Source organism: Mus caroli, chromosome 2 (assembly GCF_900094665.2).
Source record: "Mus caroli chromosome 2, CAROLI_EIJ_v1.1, whole genome shotgun sequence".
In the NCBI taxonomy this organism is placed as follows: Eukaryota; Metazoa; Chordata; class Mammalia; order Rodentia; family Muridae; genus Mus; species Mus caroli.
The window spans coordinates 159491762-159503683 of NC_034571.1; the positions used below are offsets into that span (position 1 = coordinate 159491762).

The following is an 11922-nucleotide window of genomic DNA, read 5'->3' on the forward strand; positions in this document are numbered from 1 at the left end:
TGGGTCATTTTAAACACTGACTAATGCTCTTCTGCTAACTACCAATATTAGGGGTGAGACCAGGAGCCTGGTCTAGCAGACCCTCCATGGATGTTTGTTGAATGACTGAATGAAATACAGCACTGGCCACATTTCACACACTCAGTCAGCCCAATGTTTCTGGCATAAGTCCCGTCCGCCACCCGCTGTCTGCCAGCTCAGCCTCTGGATTTCCACATCTGCTGCTGTTGCCAGAAGTGACAGGCCCTGGGGGAGGTAGTTCCCGTCTTCAGAGCCAGGGACAAGCAGAGGCTGCCAGGACACGAACTTCCTTCACTGAGAGCCTGGCTGAGTTATTCTCTGGGCCTGGCCAGCAATGTCAGTCAGTCAAACTCCTGGGCCCTTGGGCTCCTGGGCACATGCAGGAGTGGCCTCATCTGCTCAACACATCTCAACTGCCTGCCTCGGTCTTTCCACTGGAAGCTGGTCTGAGTGTGAAGGGAGGCGTGCAGAATTCTGGGTTGGTTTTGTCAGTGCGTGGAGGCTGAGAGCCGCCTGGAAGCATGGACCGGCTCAGCCGCAGCTGGAGACAGCCTGCAGGCCTTGGCTGAGTCATTTCCCGCCAGCCTCCTCGTCCCCCTAGAGGCTGTTGGGAGGCCAAGGTGGAATGTGCTAGGAAGCAGGGATTGTGAGCCAGGGGCAGACAATGCTGGCCCCGCTGCTTGTCCTGCCCGCTGCCTTAGCCTGCTTCTCCTTTCTTCCTTCCTTCATTCACTTGGCAGAGGCGATGCCGGATGCTTTTGCTTGCTACGCTGTTACCATTTTGCTGAGAGAGGGTCTCACTCTATAGTCCAGGCTGGCCTCAAACCCAAAGTGATCCTCCTGCCTCAGGCTCCTGGAGTCCTGTCCTGGGTTCACAGGTGTATGCTACCTTGCATGCCTGTGACAGCAAACTCCTGTATCGGGAGGAACCTGTGGTGGCCACGTAAGGCAAGAGTGAGCTGGAGGGGTCGGAAGCTCAGGCTTGTGTCCTTGGGGCCTTGGGTAAATGGCCTTGGCCCCTCTGCTCTCTTCCTGGCTAAGTTTCAGAAGCTCAGCTGTCTTGGTGCTACTTGGCACCATTCCACCTGAGTCCCCACCCTTACCTGTTGGTGAAAATCCCCATGGTCATCTGAGCTAGAGACTTCCCAGCCAGGATGGGGCTGGAAAGCTGAGTGGTTAGACCTCCCAGGGAGGAAGTCACAGGTGTACAGGGGTCCTCTAGGCTGCATTGGCCTCCTGCCCACTTATGGCCTTTAGTCAACTGGGGCATCTGGGTGGTGCCTGAGGTGAAAGGGAGCCCCAGGGTCACCTCTGTTTTGTGTGTCCTTAAAGAGGCTTTAGCTCTCTCAGGGGCTGAGGCCTGTCCTCTATACAAAGAAGCATTCATTCATTCATTCATTCACTTACTCATTTGTGCACACATTTATTAATTTGTGTCTGACTGTACACAGATGAGCACCTACTGTGTGCAGGGTACTAGGTATTGGTAAGGAGGCAGCCTGGCGGCCTGGCTCTCTGGAAACTGACAATCTCATGGGACAGGAGGGCAGAAAATAGACACAGGTCAAAGGTAATTTTGGGTGAAAAGTCCTAGTGGGGGAGGGGATAACAGCAGGGAACATAAAGATCCCTTGGGACAGGGAAGCTAGGAGGAGTTCCTTGAACAGAGATACAAAGAGCGAGAAGGAGCCAGTTCAGAGGACATGGGCCTAGCACACAACAGCAAGTGTAAAGGCCCTGCGGCAAAGCCATCTGTGTGTGCTAGGTGTGGCCAGGATAGGGGTAGGGGAGGGCGTGTGCAGACTAGGGGACAAATGGTGGTGTGAGGTGGGCAGACATGATGGACATCAACAGGGATGAACGAGTCCCAAATAGAGTGATCAGGCTTGTCTTGAGCTGTGTCCCAGAGCGTTGCCCAGTGGCCCTGTCTGAGCCAGCTTGTGTTTCTCTTGTCACTCACAGCCACATGACACCAGAGTCCCTGGTTATCTGGTGGCCATGGGGAATGTCATTGACTCCGAGTGGTGCTGGGTACACAGCAGCTGAGCCAGCACAGTGCCACGGAGGGTGGCTAGGAAGAGTTTTACCTCCAGATGTGCCTCACGCACCAACCCTGCAGCCAGGTGCTGCTCACTCCCTCGGTGATGGCCAGGCGCTCCAGGCGATGAGCGCTTCTTTCCACGGTGCGGTAAGTGTGCTGAGTGTTGTCAGCCTTCACATCACTCATCTCCAATTCCAGAACATTCCCTAAGAGGAGCCCTCCCCCCGCCCCCATTCCCCATTGCTGTGGGTTTGTCTCTTCGGCGGTCTGGAACGGGCTCCTGTGCAGAGGCCTCTAAGACTGCCAGCTTTCCCACTTTCAACCATGCAGTGCCTTTGTGGCAATCTTCTTGCCTCAGCTTACCAAGTAGCTCAGCTGTTTTTAATCAATGAATGTGTCATCTTACAGATAAACCACACTTGGCTTGCCCACTGGTCAATCAATGCATGTTTGAGTCAGACCCAGAATTTGACCACTGAGAATGAAGAATGGCACCATTAGGAACACCATGGACAAATCTGTCTGTCTGTCTGTCTGTCTGTCTGTCTGTCTGTCTGTTCTTTGAGACAGGTTATCCTTGAACATCTGATTCTTCTGCCTCCCAAGTGCTGGGATCTTAGACATGCACCACCGTGCCCAGCTGTGTCAGGCTTTGGTTGACCCTCAGCCCCCTCCAGTTCTCTTCTGGGTCAGTGTGTAGCAGCAATTACAAGGCCCATTTATCAGTGTTGACCTCAGGAACTGCCAACTGACACTGTTAAAGGCAGCCATGGCATCTAAGTGTGTGATGACACACACCTGAGCACTTGGGAGGCAGAGGCAGAGGCAGAGGCAGAGGCAGAGGCAGAGGCAGAGGCAGAGGCAGAGGCAGAGGCAGAGGCAGAGGCAGAGGCAGAGGCAGAGNCAGAGGCAGAGGCAGAGGCAGAGGCAGAGGCAGAGGCAGAGGCAGAGGCAGAGGCAGAGGCAGAGGCAGAGGCAGAGGCAGAGGCAGAAGAGGCAGGAGGAGCTCTGTGAGTTTGAGGTCAGCCTTTTCTACATTGTGAGTTCCAGGACAGCCAGGGCTACATAGAGAGACCCTGTCTCAAACAAAACCAAACCAGAACCCAAAACAAAACAACAACAAAGTAGCCATGGGGGCGGGGCAGGGGAGGGCTGGAGAGATGGCTCAGTAGTTAAGAGCACTGATTGCTCTTCCTGAGGTCCTGAGTTCAGTTCCCAACCACCTGGTGACTCACAACCATCTGTAATGGCATCTGATGTTCTCTCCATGTGTGTCTAAAGATAATGACAGTGTAATCACATATATTAAGATAAATAAATTAATTAAAAATTTTAAAAAGGCAGCCATGGTCTTGGGATTCTCACAACTGGATAATAAGGGGACCTTGTGTTGACCCATTCACCAGAGAAGGAAATTAAGACCTCAGGGGTGGGACTTTCCTGTTCTACTGGTGATGTGAGAGCCTCAGGGCTGCTAGATTCCAAACTAACTAAAAGGCAGAAAAGATATGGAGAGGAAGGAGCAGGCTGGGAGGGGAGGGAGAGGAGACAGGGAGAGAGAGGAAGAGAAAGGGAAAGGTGTGGGAGAGAAGGAAGTTTGTCTTTAGGCCGGGCTCCACCTCCTCATGTGCCACCTGTAGAGGAAGCTGAGGTCAGAGGTGACAGTGTCAAAGGTTTTCACCTGTTCCCCGGGCCTCTTCTGTCCCTTCCTGGCCGAGTGATATGGGGAAGGTGGTTCACCTCTCTGGCCTTCTTTTCACATCAAACAATGGGATCGTGTGTTTAACATTTTATCTTTGAGTTCAAGGCTGCCCAGTCCAGCCTTGAACTTTCCATCCTCCTGAGCGCTAGGACTACAGGTGTCACCGAGGAGTCAGACTCCTCGGTGACACAGGAGGAAGAGCGTCCCCCAACCCAATGCTCTTGGTTTGGATGGAGCTGGGGACAGAGAAGAGTCTCCATCCGAGTCTAAGATGGGCGGGTACAGGCCATGGGCTGGGAGGAATGGGCTGCCCCATGGGAGGAAGTGATGCTCACCTTAGAAATTCCATACCCAGCTGCAGCTGAAGGTTCTGGATCTGAAGCGGGTGATGGTTTTCTCAAACCATCTGGACTCCCCGGTCGTTGAAAGCCTGCAAGGTCCCCAGAACCACCGTGCGCTTCAGTCAGAAATACTAACTGTGACCTCATCACAAGTGGACTCCCATGTTGGAACTATGGGAGGGACAGCATGACCAGTGATGTGCCACAGGCAAGGCACAGTGTGGGTACTGGGTGGAGTCCCCAAGCCTCGTGCATGGTTGAGGCCTGGCACATCTAGGGCTCAGGGAGGACCATGGGGATGGCTCTGAGCATCTTTTATGTGCCAGGCAAGTGCAAAGCAACCTGGAAGTTGTGCCCAGAGAGGTAGAGACACTTGCCAAGATGTGCACAGCTGAGAAGCAACTGAATGTGGCTGAGAACAAAAACTATGCCACACCATTAGGTATTGTTGTTGTGGTGGTTCTGGTCGTCGTCGTTGTTCCTGGTGCATCTGTGTGTATTGAAGGTCAGAGGACAAGCTTCAGGGGTTGGTTCTCTCCTTCTGCTGAGTGTTTCAGTGACCAAACCCAGGCTTGCATGACAAGAATTTTACTTAATGAGCATCTCTGCAGCCCACGCCCCCATGGAGCCTTGCTGATATGGGGAGACTTTGTCCGAGCTGTTAACCATGGTTTTCTGGGAGCACTTGGATATCTCAAGGCTCTGGATGAAAGAAACTGCAGCTCTGGGGCTGCAACCTGGGGGTCCCTCCTGCCTAGGGTCACCCAAACATTCATTCACATGTCCTGATTCCCCTGTGAAGGCTCAGCCTCCCCCAGCCTGCCGCTTAGAACTTGCCTGGCAAGTGCTACAGTCAACAACAGCACCAGTTCTGCTGCATGACAAGCATCCCCAGCATCCAGCCCTGGAAAGTGAGGCCAGCCTAGCACATCCTTGGTAAATGGTCGTGAGTAGGCGGGGCCGTGAGTCATCCTGTTAACCTTCTGCTGTGGGAAGGGGAGAGCCCCTGGCCACGTTGCATGGATGCTGGGCTGGAGGCCACACATCAGGCCAAGGCTGGCAGGAGCCCAGCCGCCAGGACATGGCTGCAGAACCTGAGGCCAGACTCCTGAGTCACTGTTTCCCCGTTGTTGCCAAACCAGGCGGGAAATTGAGGAGCCAGGGTGGAGCCAGGGAGGGGAGGCTGTGGGGAGATCTCTGGCTTAGCCCTTGTTGTACAGGACAGATACAAAGCCACCAGCCAGATAGAAAAGGGGGCCCTGTGGTACTAGAGTGGGGTCTGGTACCCCCCAGGTTCCAGGCAGCTCCCTCAATCCTCCCACCGCACAGCGTCTCCCTCCCCATCAGCCACACACACCATTGTGCTTCACACTTTCTGTTTCTGGAGTTTATTGAGTGGGTTCTATACCTCAGTCCCTTTCCACCTGTGGTCTCTGGATCATCCTGAAGGGGCTGGCTTACTGTTGTCGCGGAGCCGTGTCCTGTGTCCTCATCACCTGGCTTTTAAAGTGTAACCTTCCTAGTTCGTTCATTTGCTTCCAGTTTCTCTAGCTTCTCATTAGTCTGCCTGGATGGCTCCGAGAATGCACAGTGGACAGGCCCTGCCCTGGACACGCAGGATGGAGAGAACAGAGTGGACTGCCCACCTGCTCCCTGGAGCTGATGCTTTAGAGCAGGCTGACCGTGACAGGGTCAGCAGAGAAAATGACGGCAGCGTGGGTGACCAGTGCAAAGGTCCTGGGGCAGGATTATGGCTGGCATGATATGGGGCAGCTCATGCCAGTGTGTATGGAGCTGAGGGTGGGGGGAGGCAATGAGGTCAGCAACGGTGCAGGTGGATTGAGCTGGATTTGAGTCTTGATCTGACAAGTCAGGGAGCCCTGGGGGTCCTGAGTAGAGGGGCCTTGGAAGTATTAAGACCTGGTTAGATTTCCTTAGACTCAGGGGATGATACATCTGTGTTCTTGAAAGATTTCAGGGAAGGGCTGTGAAGGACAGGATACAGGAGCCACGGTGCCCAGACCTGAAGGCAGATGGGGCTTCCATCTTTCTCAGCCTCCAAGGATGGTCCAAGGGGCCAAGCACAGGGGGTCTGTCTCTCACAGACGCAGACACAGACACTCCTAGAGACACACAGATGCAGACACACACAGACACAGAGACATACACAGACACACAGACACAGAGACACACACAGACAGACACACACACACACAGTCATGTACACAGATACACACAGAGACATATGATTTGTCTCCTGTGATGGATATCCCCCGCCCCCCCATGATGCCTATGGGATACTGGTCAGCGCTCAGCCAGTGACTCACCAGGACTTGCCCTCATCTGAGACAATCACTGCCTCTTCACGTCCAGACCGGAAACCACCTCTGACCTGCCAGGGAGACGAGAGCTGGGCAGAAAGGGCAGAAGAGCCCTGGACTCAGGCCAGGCAGCCTGCAGAGACAAGTCCAGAGAAGACCCCCAGGCTTGCCACCAGCCTTGTGATACCCTCCTGGGCTGAGGTAGCACTGGGAAGGTCCTGACTTCTCGGTTGGAGCCTTGAGCACAGCAGTGGTGAAGTGCTTGGACCCTCACAGTGTGTCACATCCACCCACCGTGTTTTCCTCTTTCACTGTGGTCCCTGGTCTGTTCTAGCATCTTCCATTCTTTTCTACTCTGTTGTCTACTTAATTGAAAAATTTTTATTGAGCATCTACTATGTTCCACAGACTAGAGTTTGTTTTTGTTTGTTTTTTAGATAGGATCTCTTTATGTAGCCCTAGCTGACATGGAATTCAGAAAAAGTCATCTGCTTCTGCCTCTCAAGTGCTGGGCCACCCCACCTGGCTTTACCAAGTAGTTATTATCATCATCATCATCATCATTTACTCTTTTGGGTTTTGTTGTTGTTATTTTGTTTTTTGTTTTTTGGGGTTTTGTTTTTGTTTTTTAGATAAAGTAATCTCTTGCAGACCAGGTATTCTCAAACTTTTTCACTTCTGTTTTTAGGTTTTTGTTTTTGAGACAGGGTTTCTCCATTGTAGCCTTCCCTGTCCTGGAACTTGATACCGTAGCCCAGGATAGCCTCAAACTCATACAATTCATTCTCGCTGCCTTCCAAGCACTGGGATTAAAGGTGTGTGTCCTCCCCACCTGGCTGTCACTCCACCCGGCTGCAGGTGAAGGCACGACTACAGCTTTAAAGGCGTACAAGTCCTGGTGGCAGCCTGGAAACCAAAGAGAATGTTCTTACCGTGTACAGCGTGGTGAGAGTTGAAGGAGGAGGGGCAGCTGCTTCTCATGGTTGAGAGAAAGGGGCTCAAGTCGACCATTGAGCAGAATCCTGAAGGGAGTGGGGAGGAGGAGGGAGCCCTGTAGACACCCGAGGGACAGGAAAAGCTTCCAGCCAACAAAAACAGCAAGTGCAAAGGCCCTGAGGCTGGAATGTGCTTGGTGCGTTCAGGGAGCATCCGGGAGGCCAGAGTTAGAAGCCGACAACTAAGGGGCCAGCCAGGACAGCACCGAGTGGAGCTATGTCATCTGCTTGCTTCCCACACTTTAAAGACTTCCCAGGATCATCTTGCCTTTTCAATCAGCCCCAGCGGCCAGCTCAGCCCTGAGGATGTGTGGGCAGGCAGAGGCCGGAGCTGGACCTGGACACATGGTTGCTCTGGCTTCCGGCTTCCTTCCTGACCTGGTCAGCTGTCCAGGCCTAGGACTGAGGCCATTCAGTCCTTCTGTCTTCTGTCAGCCCGTCCATTTGTCCCCAACTATTCCTCAGCTGAGAAGTGACAAATGGCTACAGGAGGGCTAGCGATGTGATCAGTGGGTAGAGCGTTTGCCCAGCGGGCATGCACACAGCCCTGGGATCCCCTGCGTGTGCTAAGTACTGGGGAGCTGGAAGCAAGGAATCAGAAGTTCAGGGTCATCTACAGTCCTTGTCTCCAGAAAAAGAAAAAAAAAAAAAGATTATTGTGGTGGTGCACTTCTGTACTTCTGTAATCCCAGCAGTTGAGAAACTGAGGCAGGAGGATTATAGTGAGTTCAAGGTCATCCCTGTCTTTTTATTTTTTTGGTTTTTTTTTTTTTTTGNGTTTTTCGAGACAGGGTTTCTCTGTGTAGCCCTGGCTGTCCTGGCACTCACTTTGTAGACCAGGCTGGCCTCGAACTCAGAAATCCGCCTGCTTCTGCCTCCCGAGTGCTGGAATTAAAGGCGTGCGCCACCATGCCCGGCCTTTTTTGGTTTTTCGAGACAGTTTTTCTCTGTGTAGCCCTGGCTGTCCTGGAACTCACTATGTAGACCAGGCTGGCCTCGAACTCAGAAATCCACCTGCCTCTGCCTAAGTGCTGGGATTAAAGGTGTGCGCCACCACTGCCTGGCCACCCCTGTCTTATAAGAGCAAGAACAGTTGTAGAGCTGCCTGTGTACACACACACACACACACACACACACACCGCCACAAAAGGGGCTCATGTGGTTCTTGAGGCCAAGTAGCCTGAGCTCCAGTGGGTCCTGCTGGCCTGGCAGGTGGTCCTGTCTCTTCCTCCTGTGTGAGGGGTGCAGGTGTGACAAATGCTAAGCCCCTGGCTCAAGTCACACAGGGACTTTTGGCATCAGCTCTGAGAATTCAGGGCCCAGGAAGGGAAGAGCCTTGCTTGGGACCATCCACCGGGAACATGGCTGACCCCAGACTAGAGCCTCCCAGACTCCTCTGCCCTCCCAGGGCTTGTAAGCTGATTCTGACCAGGAGTGAGCACTGCCAGGCAGGTGAAGGAGGCCTCTGGAAGCTCAGCAGAGCCCAGGAAGCACACGAGGCTCAGTCACTCACTCAGGATGCTTCCTCCTGTGACAACAGCACCTGCTGTCCCTTCCCCTGCATTCAGCAGGGTCAGATACTCCAGGGCCTGCAGGTGCTCCAGAGACGGAAGGGCGGGGCAATGGGGAAGTGGCCGTTGCCATGGAAACCAGACACTCTGAATAGGGTTGGGAAGCTTGTGAGCTAAGACATTTAGATAGTTCAAGACCCATGGAGGCCAAAAGCGTCTATTCCTCACCTCTGTCCCTCAGGGGCTCTGGCTTGGCCTTAGGATTCCCAGGGGTGTGGTCCCTGCCTGTGGGCTGTCAGAACCATGGGATCTCTGGGCATCTTAGAGAAGTCCCCAGTGCCCTGAGTGCAGTGTCCTCTGGGCCACACCTGGGGACATGCACAGGGAGAGTAAGGAGGGGCTACAGGAGAGCCAAGCAGGACAGCAGGAACAGGCCTGGGAAACTCATCTCACACATCTTCTGCTGCTGCGAGAACCTTAATGGTTAAAAGGCTTTCTTCAAGAAGCCTCTGCCAGCCTGACAGGCGGGCAGGCATCAGCTCCAGGCCGGTGGCTGCTGGTACTTGTCGTAGCAGGTGTCAGTACCCACCTGAAAACTCCAACGTGGCCAGGAGGAGGGGGTCCAGAAGAGGCTGACTTGGCAAGAGAAGGCGGCAGTGATGATACGCCATGCTTCATGCTCGCTTCTGTGCACCCAGTTCCCAAGGCTCAGCCTGGGATACTGTAGACGCACCATCAAACTTGCAAAATAGCCGGGCACAGTGGGGCTCGTGCCTTTAAGCCCAACACTTGGGAGGCAGAGGCAGGAAGATTTTTCTGTTAATTCAAAATCAGCTTGGTCTATGTAACAAGATCCAGCTTCAGGATAGCCAGCACTACATAGAGAGACTCTGTCTCAAAAAGTAATTAATTAATTAATTAATTAATTAAATGGATTTGTAAAATAAGCCAGGGTGATGGTTCAAGTGTGTGATTCTGAGCTTTGAGTTCTAGATCAGCCTGGGCTGTAAAGTAAGACTCCTTGTCCTGGGCTGGTGAGATGGCTCAGTGGGTAAGAGCACCCGACTGCTCTTCCGAAGGTCTGGAGTTCAAATCCCAGCAACCACATGGTGGCTCACAACCATCCGTAACGAGATCTGAGTCCCTCTTCTGGAGTGTCTGAGGACAGCTACAGTGTACTTACATATAATAAATAAATAAATTAATTAATTAAAAAAAAAAGACTCCTTGTCCTGTCAAAAAAGAATAATCTTAAAATGTTAATTTAAAAAAAAAAAAGCATAAGATACTACCTGCTCATCCCCTCATGAGGGAAAGTCACTTTATGTAACAAAGAAACTTCACACAGAGAGGTTTAGGAATTTGCCCAAGGCCACACAGCTACCAAGTGGTAACCAGGACTTGAACACAAGCTTATTTGTAAAACTTTCCCTTTTAATTTCACTTTAGTTTTTCCATGTGTGGTGTACATGTATGTACTTGTGTGTGCATGTGTGTGTGCATGTGTGTGGAGGCCAGAGGTTGACACTAGGTCTCTTCCTCGGTCACTTCCACTTATATTTTGAAGCAGGCTTCTCTCCAGCTGAACCCAGAGTTCACCTTTGCCTAGTTACCTGGCCAGCCTGCTATGGGAATCCTTGTCTGTGCCAGCCCCCTGAGTCCTGGGGTTACAGGTTGGGCCAGCATGCCCTCCTTAAGTAGGTGCTGGGGGTTTGAACTCTGATCCGCATGCTTGCCATGTAGACACTCGAGCCACCAAGCCATCTCCCTAGCCCTTGTTTAATTGATTTACTAATTAATTAAATTGTGAGATGTCCTGGAATTCTGTCTGAAGACCAGGCTGGACTTGAACTCAGATGTTTGCCTGCCCCTGCCCTTGCCCCTGCCCCTGCCTCTGAACTCAGATGTTCACCTGCCTCTGCCCCTGCCCCTGCTTCTGTCTCCCAAGTGCTGAGATTAGAGTCATGCATCACCACTGACCAAGCTCAGAGACTGAGCACTTTAGCACTAAGCTATGCCCCGGCCCTCCCGTTCTTACTTTTTTATTTTGAGACAGAGTCCCACAAAGTTACCAGCCTTGAACTTCTGATTTTCCTGCCTCTCTCACCCTGTGTCATCAGGAATAACAGCTGTTCCATGGACTGGGGGCGGAGTCCACATAAGCTGTCTAACTTGGTTTTGCCTCCGTGTCTATTTTCACCTGGCATAGTAGGTGATCAGCGAATATTTGTATAAATTACAAACACCCTGAGAAGTTGCTTCTCTCCAAGCCCCAGCTTACTCATCTGTGCAATGGGTACACTGCAGGACAACTACGGTATCCATCCTAATGGTTGTTTGGGGACAGTGAGATTTAAGGTGACTGAATTGTGTCCAGTTCTGGTCTTTCTAGCGGTGTGATCCTGGGCTTTCTCTCAACCTCCAAGTTCTCATCCATGGGATGGGGTTTGGATCCTGGGACACTGAATTCTCCCAGATCTGAGTGGACAGGAGCCAACTTGAGGATGAAGCTTCCAAGGTGATGCCCCTGGCCCTCCATCTACCCTTCAGGGTCCCAAAGCAGCCATCACCCTAGAATCCTTCAGGCTTCCTGGGCAAGCTCCAGGGTTGATGCTCATGCCTGGACCTCTGACGTGGTCTACTGAGGCCAGCCAGAGGACCCCTGCCACACCTTCTGAGTACCAGGCATCCCGAGAGATGGGAAGCCTAGAGGTCACCCACATGCAGAGACCCAAGATGGAGCTAGGCATTGTGTGGTGTCTAGAGGCACATCTAAGACCTAAGACAGATCTAGCCTAACTATTGTACTGGCTATCTATCTATCTATCTAAAATCAGCTTGAAACAAGCCAGAATCTTCTTTAAGAAGAACCTCAATTGGTAAAATGCCTCCATCAGATTGGCCTGTGGGTCCCTCCCCTCCCTTCCCCCCTCCTCCCTCATGCAGATGGGGGACACAGAGGCTCACCTGCAGAAGCCGCCCCTCAGCCT

General features: G+C 52.4%; 1 long non-coding RNA gene across 1 annotated transcript in view; it reads left to right on the plus strand.

The window, feature by feature from the left end:
* Positions 1–2910, plus strand: part of LOC110290550 — a 7420-nt gene extending 4510 nt beyond the window's left edge. The window contains exons 2-3 of the long non-coding RNA XR_002377454.2: positions 1984–2209; positions 2471–2910. This is a non-coding gene — a long non-coding RNA (uncharacterized LOC110290550). The remainder of the gene's footprint in view (positions 1–1983; positions 2210–2470) is intronic.
* Positions 2911–11922: the final 9012 nt, after the last annotated feature.